General features: G+C 54.6%; 1 protein-coding gene and 1 pseudogene across 1 annotated transcript in view; both read right to left on the bottom strand.

Moving 5' to 3' along the window:
* Positions 1-13,230, bottom strand: part of GSTM3 (glutathione S-transferase mu 3) — a 229,726-nt gene that overhangs the window by 35,660 nt on the left and 180,836 nt on the right. The gene's annotated exons all lie outside the window — the stretch shown is intronic.
* On the bottom strand, positions 3,299-4,278 carry LOC119054496 (L-lactate dehydrogenase B chain-like; annotated as a pseudogene).

The raw sequence follows: 13,230 nt of genomic DNA, 5'->3' as shown, positions 1-13,230 counted from the left end.
CTCGCCTGGGACAACAGGCTCCTCCCAATGGGCCTACTGGACCCCCACTGGCAGAAGGGCTGCCAAGTAGAGAGGCAAAAATTGTAAATAGCTCCTTAATCCCCCTTGTCCCCTCCCCTAAGCGCAGCGTCTCCTCCCTTCCCTTTGGCACTGGCATGCTTTTCCCTTGGAATGTTCTTTGCTCTCTGGAGCTCAGGGGCTAGGGTGGGCCAGAGCTGTAAGGGGGGGGGGGGGGCCACGCACAGCCTAGGAGGAGAACGCTTGCTGCCGGCAGAGGATGCTGAGAGACCGGCCTGTGTGGGGCCGGGGACCTGGAGCTGGTGAGAAAGGACGTTCTCTTGCTTTGCGGCACTCAGCCCCTACTAGGAATGTGGCTCTGGGCCAGGATCCCTCTGGGCAAGAAAGGATGACTAGGCAGAAAGCATCCTGACCCCACAGGATAACTGGAGCCGCGGAGTAGGGGGTGGGTGCCAACTGGCCGGACTGATGAATTTACGACAACCCACCCCTTCCAGCCCTCAGCTCCCCCGCCCCCAGCCCTCCTTTAGCCGCTGTTGTCTACGCAGTGTTTTCAGGCACTTACAGACAGATGGGCTTGGGAGGGGCCGTGTGCTGCTGGCGGCTCTTTCTTACTCCAGGGAAGGGGCTGATAAATGGTGGAGAGGAAGCAGCCCACTGGCCAGCCCCCCAGGAGCCCCTGCCTGAAGGCACGTGCGGGGCACTGGGCAGCGGACTGAGCTGGCCTGGGCCAGGCCCCGGGGAATTCCGGCGAGAGCCGATTGGAATCACATGTGTTTAGACAGGCACAGAACCTCTCGGGGCTGCTTCTCTGTCCTCTGAGCCTAGCTTCTAAGACAATTAAGGATCTATCACCAGGAATCCTGGGAAATGTGTCCCTTGACCACCAGACTGCCCTCATAACTCAGGCCGGTCACCACCGGGGACTTCAGTGGCACCCTTGTTGGCACCAGCCTCCTGCTCACGGGACACCCCAGGTCCTGAGCGGAAGTGGAGGACAGTGATGGTGAAAATGATAATAATGTTGTAACTGTGGCAGCTGCTGCTGTTAGCAATGATCAAAGTGTTTCCCACACACCCTGCTGACCCCTTTACTGTGTACTCACATGCATCTAACCCTGTCAGGTAGGTAGGGCTGGATGTGCCCTGCTTTGTAGGAAGGAAACGGCATTGTAGCAGATGGAGGTGGAAGATGTACAGAAGAAGCCTCCAAGGCTGGGGTCCTAACCATCTGCTTGGTTCACGACCCCCTTCTTCTGCCCTTGGAGGAGGAAGGAAGGAGGAAGACCGAGTGCCTGTGGCTTTGCCCCCATCCCCTGGGAGCACACAGTGAACAAGGGTCACTAGGGTTGGCCCGTGGAAACAGTGACCCCTTTCTGGGAGCCCTTGCGACATCCGGCGGTTTCCTGCAAGACACTGCAGGCTGCTGAGGTCTGTGAGCCTCGGAGATCCTGGGATTTGGGGCTGGAAGCACATGTTTGCCTCCCAACTTACTAGCTGTTTGACCTTGACACTTGACTTTGTCTCTCTGAATCTTGGCTCCCTCACTGTAAAATGAGAGAGAACACTGCCGTCCATTATCTATGTGTGGAGAAAGGAGAAGGGGCTGGTGGGGGACAGAGAGGGGGAGGAGGAAGGGAGTGTCAGGCTGGCACCTCGCTTCCAGTCGGGAGAGAGGTGGAGGTGGCTTCGGTCAGGAAGGGAATCCTGACTGATAGCGGCTCCTTTGCATTGATCCATCTGCCTGTGACTCAGGAGCCTTTGGTGGGGACACAGAGCAGAATAGCTGCATATTCCCAGGAAAATGCCAGGGGCAGAGCCGCTCAGGGTGCCCGGGTGACACCCTGTTTGCTGACTTTCCCGTTGATGGCATCTGTCTGGCTCTGTCTGCAGCTTTTGCAAGGTGACTGGTTCCTGTTGCCCCAGCAACAGAGGTGGCTGCAAACAGCTGTAATAAACCACTGGATCGATTGCGGCCCCGGGCACTGTGCCAGCCCGAGGTGGTTACGGCTCCGTTAGACGTACTGGCCGCAACCACGCTCGGCTGAGACGGTCGCACACACGCTCAGAAGAGGCAGATGACAGGTCCCTGACAAATCCATCGCAGTCTGTGGGAGGACTCCTGGAATCAGGGAGGTGTTGTATAATGTCCCCCACAGTTGTATCACCGAGTCTCTTTCCTCATATTCAGAACCTCGGCAAACCCGTGATTTTCATAGGACATGAGGGCCAGGCTGCCTCCCAGGCACCCACTTCCTCTGCTCTTCATCAGAAGTTATCAATAACTGTACATTTGTTCCATTTGGGCTGTTTTTATGGTTCTATTGTGGAACATTTTGTAGTGGTTTTTTTTTGAAACACCGTTTGGTTCATAATCTCTTAGCAACAGAACTCTGAGGGCTAACGGCCCATGGACACTCCCAGAAAATGATGACTGTGTCTCATGGGCGAACCGACCTACAGCAGCTGAGTCGCAGCACCCTTGATGGCAGGGTTAGTAGTCATAGGTCCTCGGATGTCACCGGCATCCACCGTGGGCCGGGCTCCCCTGCGAGTGTTTGCAGTAGCAGCTGTACCCCGAGGGTCTGGGAGAACTTGCAGTCAGCCGGTGCCTGAGCCCAGCGAGCCTCAGCTCCAACTTGGTCTGGGGCCCAGACGTGTGTGCATGACGGGGAAGAGAAGGAAGGCAGGAGCAGCGACCTCATGCTCGCGTCCTGCGTGCTCCGGAGGCTGCGCTGGGGGGTCAGGTGAAGTCCCTGGCTACGCCTGCAGGCCTGCAGGGGCAGGAGTGGAGTGTGGCTCCATCCCCAGCCTCTTTTTTCTCTCCAACAGTTTTTTTTAATGTTTTTAAATTTATTTACTTATCTAGAGAGAGGAGAAAGGAGGGAGAAAGAGAGGGAGAGAAACATCAATGTGTGGTTGCCTCTTGCACTCCCCCTACTGGGGACCTGTACTGAAACCCAGGAATGTGCTCTGACCAGGAATTGAACCAGCGACCCTGAGGCCTACGCTCAATCCACTGGCCACCCCAGTCAGGGCTCCAATGATTAATTCTATTTGTTCAAGGGCTTACATTGCAAGCATTAAATCAAGCCTGGGCTTTGAATCTGTGAGGGATTCACATATCTAGGAAGAGAAAAGCAAATCGTGATCCATGTATGTGGATGAAACTAAAGGCTCATGCTTAAATACTTGGAGGTTTTGAATTTCTACAGCCTAGAACCCAGAGGTCATGGGTGGTCTGGGTCCTTCTGGATGTCCCACAGGGTCTCCGGACTTTTCACCAGCCACCAGCTGCTGGCGGGTGACACTGGCTCATTGACCCCTCAGCACTCAGGATGCATGGAAGGCTTGGGAAGAGTGCATTCTCAATGCCATGTGCCCCCTTTGCCACTGCTGACACCCCTGGAATCCTGGAGAGATTTTCAACATGGATTCGGTGAGATCGGCCACACTTCATCCAGTAGCCTCGCTGGGGTATCCTTGTAGCCTGATGACTCGACTTCACAGACACTTTCAACCTCTGTCTGATGCCCATTCTCATGCACGTTTCCATTCCCACCTTCCGGATTTGGTTCCAAGAGAGAAACACCTGCCGCGTGCGCCCGGCTCCACATGGCCACACTGGAGATGCCGTTCTCTCCCCAAATCCAAACACGCAGCTGCTGGGATGAATGCCAGGTTTCTCGGTTATCAAACAGTGAAATTTGTAGCCCGGTTCCTCTTCAGATCGTAGAAATCTTTGCCTTTTACTGAAACAGCGAAACTGGGCGTATTCCCAATCACACACATTTTCCATAACATGGTGCTTGGGTAATCACTAAGTTTCCAGGGAACATGTGAGAATATCCCTGGGGTTGGAAACCACAATTATAATGCAATCGGGACTGTACTTGATGAACTGAGGGATAATGAACTTGAAGACAGCAACATTCCTGTGCATCAGGTAAAGGTGCTCTTCCCCTTATGCTTAGAGCCTTCTTCAGTCACCACGGTTGTAGACTTGGCAGTCCTGAGCGCGGTCCTCACCTGCCACAGTTTTCGGTGTGAGGGAGTGCGCTCCCATGCTGTGGACGCATCGTCGCTCCTTTGAGTTTATCTTCCAGAACCATCTGCAAGGGCAAGTTCATCAAGCAGGGACTTTCCGAAGGCGGATGGTGCATACCACATCAACTTGTCCAGGACTTTTACCATGACTTTCCACTTTGAGACTGTTGCCTTTTCTTCTGCAACAATCGGTTTTTCCTTAAGAGTGGCCATTGTGGCCCTGACCGGTGTGGCTCAGTGGGTTGGGTGGCACCCTGCAGGGTAAAAGGTGAAAGGTTGCCGGTTCACTTCCTGGGCGAGGCGCATGCCGAGGTTGCAGGTTTGGGCCCCGGCCGGGGTGCCTGTGCGAGGTAACTGATCTCTCGTGTTTCCCTCCCTCTCTTTCCCCCTCTCTCAATGAAAAAAAAAAAAGCCCAAACAATTGCTACTGTGCACAGGAGAGAGAAGCATCTGGGGGCAGCTGTAAGGAGACGATGTGCCCGCCCTCCACTCGCCTCCATTCTTCTGCTCGTCCTGTTCACACAGCCACGCCTGCAGGGGCAGCTGGGTCTTCCCTGCCACGTGATCTCCAGGGGGCAACACATGAGGGCCATTGCCACAGACCACACACAGGTCAAAGGCCACGCTCAGCGTGTGCATCCTGGAGCCCCGAGCCCATGCTCACGGGCAGCGCAGGGCCCTCGGGCAAGGCTGAGACCATTGCCCGAAGTCTGTGTGGGTAGGAATAACAATTAAAACAATAGCAACCGCTTATTTCTGTGAGCCAGAAACACTACTTACATCCCCCTATTGACTCTTTAAAACCTTATAAGGGCATACTGTTTTTTCCCATGTACAGATCAGGAAGTTGAGGGTCAGAGTAACTGAGTGAACTAAGTCACAGAAAACAGGTTCTTTTTGTGACACCCACAGTCATACACACCCCCTTTCCACAGCCCTATTACTCATGAGCAGAGCTGGACTTGAAACTCCTTTTTTTAAAAAAAAATATTTATTTTTAGAGAGCGAGGAAGGGAGGGAGAAAGAGAGGGAGAGAAACATCAATGTGTGGCTGCCTCTCATGTACCCCACATTGGGGGCATGGCCTGCAACCCAGGCATGTGCCCTGACTGGGAATCAAACCAACAGCCCTTTGGTTAGCAGGCTGGTATTCAATCCACTGAAGCCACATGAGCCATGGCTGGGCTTAGAAACTGTTGATGTATATGCTCTGTGTGCCCTTACTCCTGCGCCAGCTGTGGCCCTAAAGACCTATTCATATGGCGACATATTTTTTGTGAGACATTTGAAAAAACAAGGTATTTTCATGCGTTTTATTCCCTAAAGCAGAGATCTGCCACATCCCACAGAAACTAGATCGGCCTGCTCAGGAGCACGTGTCTTCAACACCCAAACGCGTCTCTCTTCCTCCTGCTCCCTCCCCTGCTCCCTGCGACCCTCGGCACTGCCACCAGCACAGTGCGCTTCACCTATCAGCCATGTTTACTGTGCGCCGTGGGTGCCACTCACGCCGTGACAAAGGGGGTGATAAAGCAGCCATTTCCCTTATGCTTAAAGCCGTGTGGTAGATGAAGTCTGTTTCCAGGTCATAGACCAGGACAGAAAGACATGAAAGGTGACTTGCTCAAATCCAACCCCGTCTCCTGCTCTGAGCTGCCTTTGAACCTGACTGGGTCTAGGTTTCCTGTGGCCATGGCGTTCTACTTTGTTCACAGACCAGACATCCCCTTGCTGGTATTTCCTCCTCAAGTCCTCTCTCTCTCAGCAAGCTTTCCTTACCCCCAAATCCTACCCACCACCTCCCCAGTCTCTCTTCAACTTAATTACCCCGTTCGATCTCCACAGCCCCCACTACAGATGGGGTCTCCCTCAGCTCCCTGGGGGTCTCCCTGCCCTGCAGTCTGTTCCCCACACAGCTTCCAGAGAGTAACCAGATCCGCTCACTCTCCTGCAGCGACCCCATGAATTCCCATTTCTTGGAGATCATTCTGAAATCTTTAGCCTGACCCACAAGGCCCACTGCTCCGCCACCTCCTACCCCCGCTGCCCCCAAACTCACCATTTCCTTCCTGACTCAGAGCGTTCCAACATGTCCTAGCCACTTCCGGTGCCGGAACATTCTTCTTCGCCTCCCTCTCTGCCACCCTACTTAATTTCTACTCAGCCCTGTTGTCTCACAACCTTTCTTCCTCAGGGCCACCTGCCATGTCCACTCACACTGGGCCAGAGAGGCTGGGGATTGGGTTTAGAGCTCCCTGTCTTTCTCTGCTTAGAGCTGATGACAGCCATCATCGAATCATCAGCTGTATAACCCGGGGGGTTCGACCTGTTGGGGGGACTGACTGTGTCTGCCTGGCGCACTGCTGCTTCTCCACTGTGCTTGTCTGCAGTACACGCATTTGTTCCTCTCTGGCGTAATCCTCGAGGTGTGTGTTTCTTAGCAGCGGGCAGCTGTGCACAGCACGCTCCTTCAGGGATCCACGTTCCTTCCATCCTGGGCCCCCGTCCTCTCTGGGAGTGGCCGCTTGCGGAGCGAGGCTGGGTCATTGCTGCAACTGGCTCGGCTTCAGCAGGGAGGGAGAAGAGTGTTCCAGGTCTTGGTTGGATTCCTGGTATTTGTTACCGAATAACGAGCTATGCCCGGAGTTAGTGCCATAAAACGCCAACTACTTCCTCGGCCTCACAGGTTCTGTGGGTCTGGGAGGAACACTGGGGAATTCAGACAGGACACGGGAAGAGTGGCTTGTCTCTCCAACGTCTGGGGCTCAGATGGGAAGACTCAGACGACGGGGTGACTGACACAGTTGGGGCTGAATCATCTGGTGGCATCTTTGCTCCCTGATGCATGGCCCAGAGACCAGGCCCATCGCCGGACCTGTACCGGGGCACCTACACATGGCCTTTTGCACCTGCACCCTCAGGGGACCGGACTTCTTTCAAGGAAGCTCAGAGCCCCAGGAGCAAGTGCTCTCAGAGAACAGGGTGGAAGCAAATAGCCTTCCTGCCAGAAGTCACCTTCCTTCCCACTTTGTCCTCGGTCGGAGAAACTGCCCGTGTTCAAGGGGAGGGCCGTAGACACCTGCCTCTTGACAAGAAGGGGTTTAAAGAATTTGTGTCATGTTTTATTTGTTCTTTAAAAGATTTTTTTTCATTTATTTTTAGAGAGCAGGGAATGGAGGGAGAAAGAGAGGGAGAGAAACATCAATGTGTGGTTGCCTCTTGTGCGCCCCACACCGGGGACCCAGCCCACAACCCAGGCGTGTACCCTGACTTGTAGTCAAACCAGCGGCCCTCTGCTTCATAGTCCAGGGCCCAATCCCCTGAGCCACACCAGCCAGGGCTCACGTTTTAAAACGATTATAGATGGAGGAGCACATGCCAATCTCGCTCACGTTTCCCTGGTGAGAACGGATTCAGATGGCCCCATCTAAATGCCCAGGGCTGGGCAGCACTGTCCCTAGACAGGCAGCCATGTGGCCGGCTTCAACTCCCTTATACTGGAAGACAGAGAATGGATTTAGGTGGACCATTAGCAATCCGTCATGGTCCACTCTTCTGGCCACCAGATATGTGTGTGCCTCTCTTCCCACATATGGGGAAAACCAAAGTCCCAGGGAAGGCAGCCACTGGGATGACTCACTGGATGCTTGCAGAACAGCTGTGTCCTTAGGATGTTCCATTGGTCCGCCCCAGCCTTGAGGTGAGCGAGTTCTGAGCGGGGGTAGGGGCGAAATCAGGTGGCCGTGGCCTGTCAGAGGGGCCAGGAATCTGCTGTTCTTCACTTTGGTGCTGGGCTCAGGCCAGATACGGAGCAGGAGCATGAGTGCATGTTAGTTGAAAAGAGTTTAAAGACTCAACTGTAAAAGAAAACAACCAAAAAGTACACCCACAAAATGCTAGGGGACAAAGATAAAAGCGGCAGCTCGGGGAAATAAACGAGAGGCTGATAACAGGACCCAGATGCATTTTTGAGGATGTGGGAGATGGAAACTGTCACACGTTGGTTGGTGTTTAAGTCGATCATTTTTAGCAGGGGATTTGGCAATATCTTTCAAGACATCCAGTGTTGAGTCTCCTTTTAGCCAGAAGTTCCACTTCAAGGTATTCATGCGACAGGTAGACAGAACTCCCACAAGTGAGGGAAACTGTTTGTCAAGAACACTCAGAGCAGGCTTGTTTAGAAGAGCTCAGCTGGAAACCACCTAAATGCCCATTCGTGGGAAACTATCAAATAAAGTGGAATCACACGCAGCTGTTAAAAAGCATACGCGAGGCTTGGCCGGAGGCACACGGAAAACAGTCCCGGGACTGGCGGTGAGTGAAAACTAAAGGCACACTGGGGAATGGTGTGCACAGTGTGAACTCACTTGTGTTAGGAAAGAACACAAGCCCATGTAATTCCTACGTTTATTTTATTTTTTTTTTAAATAAAAATAACCTGAAAAGGTTTGCAGAAAGTTTTCACAGTGGTTACTTCTGGGGAGGGAATGTTAGGTTGGAAGGGGCGCGGCAGGGTCCTTACTGTTTGCTTCCTGCCTGTCTCCAAGGTGTGGGTTGTGTTCACTGGGAAACATGTATCACTTTTGCAAGAGAATCAAATTCGGGGTAGTGGTTCCCTCTGGGGAAGCAGGAGGGAGGTCCTGGGGCCCTTCAGCTGTATGTGTAATGTTAGGTCTCTAAAAGAAATAGAAATGATGGCTATGTTAGTGTGTTTGACCACAACACAAAGAGACAGATGCGTGCTTGGCAGCATGTGAATGACTGATAAAGCTGGTGGGTGGGCACCAGACTGTCCATCATATACTTTGCTATGCTTCTCCAAATATTTGAAGCATTTCACTACTGAAAAACAACTTTTCGGAAGAAAGAATCCATTCACTATACAAGATAAAATAAACGAAAAGGCAGCCAGAGAAACAAAATGAGAAGAGTGTTAAGGGCAGGAAAACAAGCAGTGTCACAGCCCCAATGCAGCAGTGGACGGGCGGCTGGCCGCGGGCAGCGGGATCAGTGCCGCGGGCAGTCTGGGGAGCGAAGGGTTCCCCTGTGAGCGCTCCGATGCCCCTGAGATGCGACAAACGAGAGCCATGTGTTGGGAGAAAGGCAGTTTGTCTGTGTGGCTGGGAGGCTGGATTGGGTGCAGGCAAGAGCTGGCAAGGGCTCTGGCTGGCCGGCCGTGCAGCCAGCTGGCTGTATGGGGGAGAGGGAGGCAGTTGCCCCAGCTCCACAGGGCCTCCCTGGGCAGAGGAGCTAGAGAAGGACTGGCCAGGAGTGGGCGCTGGGCAGGGCTGCTCTTCCACGTGACCCCTGTTCCCCTGTGCTTGCTCCTTTTGTAGTAGGGTCTTCACCTCAGCAGCAGTGGGGGCAGCCCTGTCTCTGGTTGAGGGAGACTGGGAGCACCCCTCACCTCAGCTCTGGGCCCTAGGGAGCTGGGCAGGCGGCAGGCGGCAGGTGGCAGGCCTCCGCCCCACATGTTCACACCCTCCCCAGCCTCTGCCCCCTCCGCCCCCGCAGGACCTTAATCTGTTACACCTGCCCTTCTTCCAGCCCTTCTGGTTTCCTCTCTTTTGAAAAGCCTGACCTCAGTCCATGCCTGACTTTGGTGCTTTGAAAACCCCTCTTCCTGTGACTTGAGATCTGGTGGTAAAGAAACAAAGGGCAGAGGCCTGCGGTTGTCACCAGGGCTCTTTGTTATGGGCACTGGAGTCACAGGAGGGCAGGGGTGGGGTAGGGGCCCCCCCCTGCAGGGTGGGTGCTGGTCTGCCTCCGGGCCAGTCAACATCGGAGGCAGGAGGCTACTTTCTGGTAGTCAGGCCACGCAACTGCCCAGGGAGCCCTGCGGGGTGGCGCACTCCCTCCCGGTGGCTCCCGGGTGCCACCTAAATGCCACGAGTCAGGTGCATGGGAGGATTGCCACACTGGCATGTGACTAGTGCTGCAGTTTCCTCCCCGGTGGGCCCGTGATTCTGGGCCCAGGCTGCTTCTCTCCAGAGAGAGGCTCTGAGGCTGCAGTCTCTCTGTGTGTGCACACCTCAGGCCCTGCAGAGAGATGGGGGTTGGGCGGCATCCCCCGGCTCCAGTCCTGGTGGAGACTCCAAGGCTTGCTGAGTGAGCCTCTGCAGGCAATGCATCGTTCAGAGGGCCGGGGTTTCTGGACTGGCATCTGGCACGAGTGTTGTGTTCTCATTGCTGACTCTGAGTAACCAAGTGCTGGCAGCCAGCCAGCACATGGGGCTCTGAGCTGATATCCTCAGACGCATGATCACGTTTCAAATTCAGAGCAGTGCAAACATGCCCACCATCCTTCCTTTACAGAAAAGGAAACTGAGGCCCAGGAAGTGTGAGCGTCCAGAGTCCCAGCTGCTGGAGAGGCGATCAGGCCTCTTCTCGTTTCCAGGGCCGCTCTCAACTTCCGCACCCTGCCGTGCGTCCGGCACACTGGCCTGCGAGGAGCCCCTACAGCGTCCAGGAGGCAGACGCCTGCTGTGAGGTTGTCTCGGTTTGGCCGCATCGCCCGCTGGCCGGGGCTGGTTCCTTCACCCTTCCCGAGGCCCTGCCCTTTCCTTGGAAGAGAATCTCTTTAAAACCATATGATTTCACTTAAATGTGGAATCTGAAGAGCAAGATAAACGAATAAACAAAACAGAGACTCACAGACACGGAGATCAGACTGACGGTTGCCAGAAAGCAGGGGAGTTGGGGGCTGGGTGAAAAAGAGGTAAAGGGAGTAAGAAATACAAATTGATAGTCAGAAAACAATCCTGGGGGAGGAAAGTACAGGGAACACGGTCGGTAATGTTGTAATAACCACGTACGGTGCCCGGCGGGTACTTGAATTACAAGAGGGACCCCTTTGTAAAGTATATGATTGTCTAACCACTGTGGTGTACACCTGAAACTAATACAAAATAATATTGAATGTAAACTGTAATTGAGAAATAAAATTTAAGGGAGAAAAATCTATGGAATGTGCTGTTCACTTCCTCTGGGACCCTGCCAGCCCGGTCGGCGAGGACCCCTGGGCCTGCTGAGTCATGGAGGACTGAAGCCAGGCCGGGTTGGGGGGCGGTCTCCTTCCTAATTCCTGCTCTGCTCTACGGCTCTGCCCATCCCCCCTCACCCCTCCTCTGCCCGCTCTGCCTGCCGCACTTACCTGCTCCTCTTCCCCTGCCAGATGTCTGGGGATGTCTAGGGGAGGGGTGTCACAGATGAGCAACTCCCGCCCCCACCCCGTCCACCCATCATGTGTCCGGGAAGTGGCGCTCCGAGGTCCTGGGTGTTGCAGGCCAGTCACAGAGGCCCCGGGTCCTTGTGACAATGTGTCTTGGAAGCCAGTGCACAGAAACTGGGTGACTTCACTTTGCTGGGAGACTCCTCTTTCCTGGGGAGTCAGCCAGAGAGCTCGCACACTTACGCACTCAGTCACGCACTTGCAGTCCAGACAGGCTGACTCCCCAACAGGCCCACCCTGAGGGACCCGTGTGTCACTTCCTCCAGGACACTGGCCCTAGGCAGGCTGCCCACCCTGTGCTCCCAGCCCAGCCCAGCCCTCCTGACTTTTTTGGTGACTCTTATCACACTGACTTCCCTCGTCCATCGCCCACATCCTCCACTGTCCCCTCCATTCCCCCAAACAGGTCCAAGATGCCCACAGCTCCATCTCCAGCACCTGGTCCAGGGCTGGGCACACAGTAGGCAGACAACACACTATTGAACTAAAGTGGAAAAATGGCCCTTCAGTCCATACTGTGCAGCTTATTTCCTTTTGGCTTGGTGGTCACTGAGAGAGCAGGGACCCGCAGGGGAAGGCTGGGTCCTGGAGGGGACACGTTCCAAGGGGGTTGAGGGCTGGGCTCTGGTGCCTGCTGTGTCTTGGGCTAATCGTGTGACTTAGATTGGTCTCTGGGCCTTATTTATGTCCCTCAGCTGTGAGGTGGGAACAATACTCTTAGCTCTCCATTGCTTCATAATAGGTTATCATAAACTCGGCAACTTCAAACGGCGTACATGGACTGCCCACAGTATCTGCGGGTCGGGACTGTGGCCACAGCTTAGCGGGGCCCTCAGCAGGGCATCGCACAGGGCTGGGCTCCCATCCGCCAGCTCCAGTGAAGACAGAACTACTTCTGTGATCACACGCGTCATGGGCAGAATTCACCTCCCATGGTCGTAGGGCTGAAATCCTGCTGGCTGTTGGCTGGGGGCCACTCTGTGGTCCTGGTCACCAGGCCCCGTCTGAACAATGCCTCTCACTCCTTCAGCCTCAGCCTCTCTGTGCCAGGCTGACAGTGAGACCGGGGTCTTTGTAACACAATGCAGTCCCGGTGTCACATCCCTCCGCCTTGGCCCCTGTGGACTAGATGCCGGCACACTGGTTACCCTATTTGTTAGAAGCAAGTCCCAGGTCCTGGCCACACCTGAGGGGAGGGGATGGTGCAAAGACATAGACACGAGGATGCCAGGATTGTGGGGTCACACCAGCATCTGCCTTGTACAATACTTACCTCTATCTGATGGGGTTTTTGAGAGAGTTAAGTGAAAGAATGCTCGGAGGAGTTTCACACCGTGCCTGGCACTGAGTAACTCTGAAGGTGTCGTAGAAGGCCGCTAGAAGCAGCTGTCTCTTCTCTGGCCACTTTGAGACAGGAGCTGTCGGTCCACAGTTGGTTCCCAGCCCCTACCATGTCCTGTTGGCTTCCGCTGGGCGGGTCCAGCCATTTGCACCATCTGTGTGGACATCAAAGGCACCTGGTGTTAACTCACACTCAACAGGTGTTCTTCCAGCTGTCGTTACAAGTTCTTGGAAAGGGAGACCTGTCTCCTAGTTTTTCCAGCCTCTGGTGCTTAGCTCGTTGGGCTGAGGATGACGAGTTTGGCTTGGATGCTCCTCGGGGCTGAGCCACAGTATGCAGCCTGTCAAGCTGAGCCCAGGGGACACGTGGTGGGTGGTGGGAAGGAGGGAGCAGATGCAGGCTGGAAGGACGCGTCAGGGGGTTCAGGAAGAGTCTTGGCGGGCACCAGCATCCCCAGCCCTTGATACCCTGTTTGCCCACCTCTCCCCACCGGTGGCTTTCTTTCCTTCCTACTGTCGCCTCTCTCTGAGCAGGGTCTTCGTGGGATCTGGGCGTGGGGGCCCTGCCAACTCTAATTGGGAAGAAAGGATGG

The sequence above is a fragment of the Artibeus jamaicensis genome, unplaced genomic scaffold (genome assembly GCF_021234435.1).
Source record: "Artibeus jamaicensis isolate MK-2021 breed Jamaican fruit bat unplaced genomic scaffold, CSHL_Jam_final scaffold_1689, whole genome shotgun sequence".
In the NCBI taxonomy this organism is placed as follows: Eukaryota; Metazoa; Chordata; class Mammalia; order Chiroptera; family Phyllostomidae; genus Artibeus; species Artibeus jamaicensis.
Note: the sequence above shows the minus strand (reverse complement) of the source record. Positions and strands in the feature narration are given on the sequence as shown.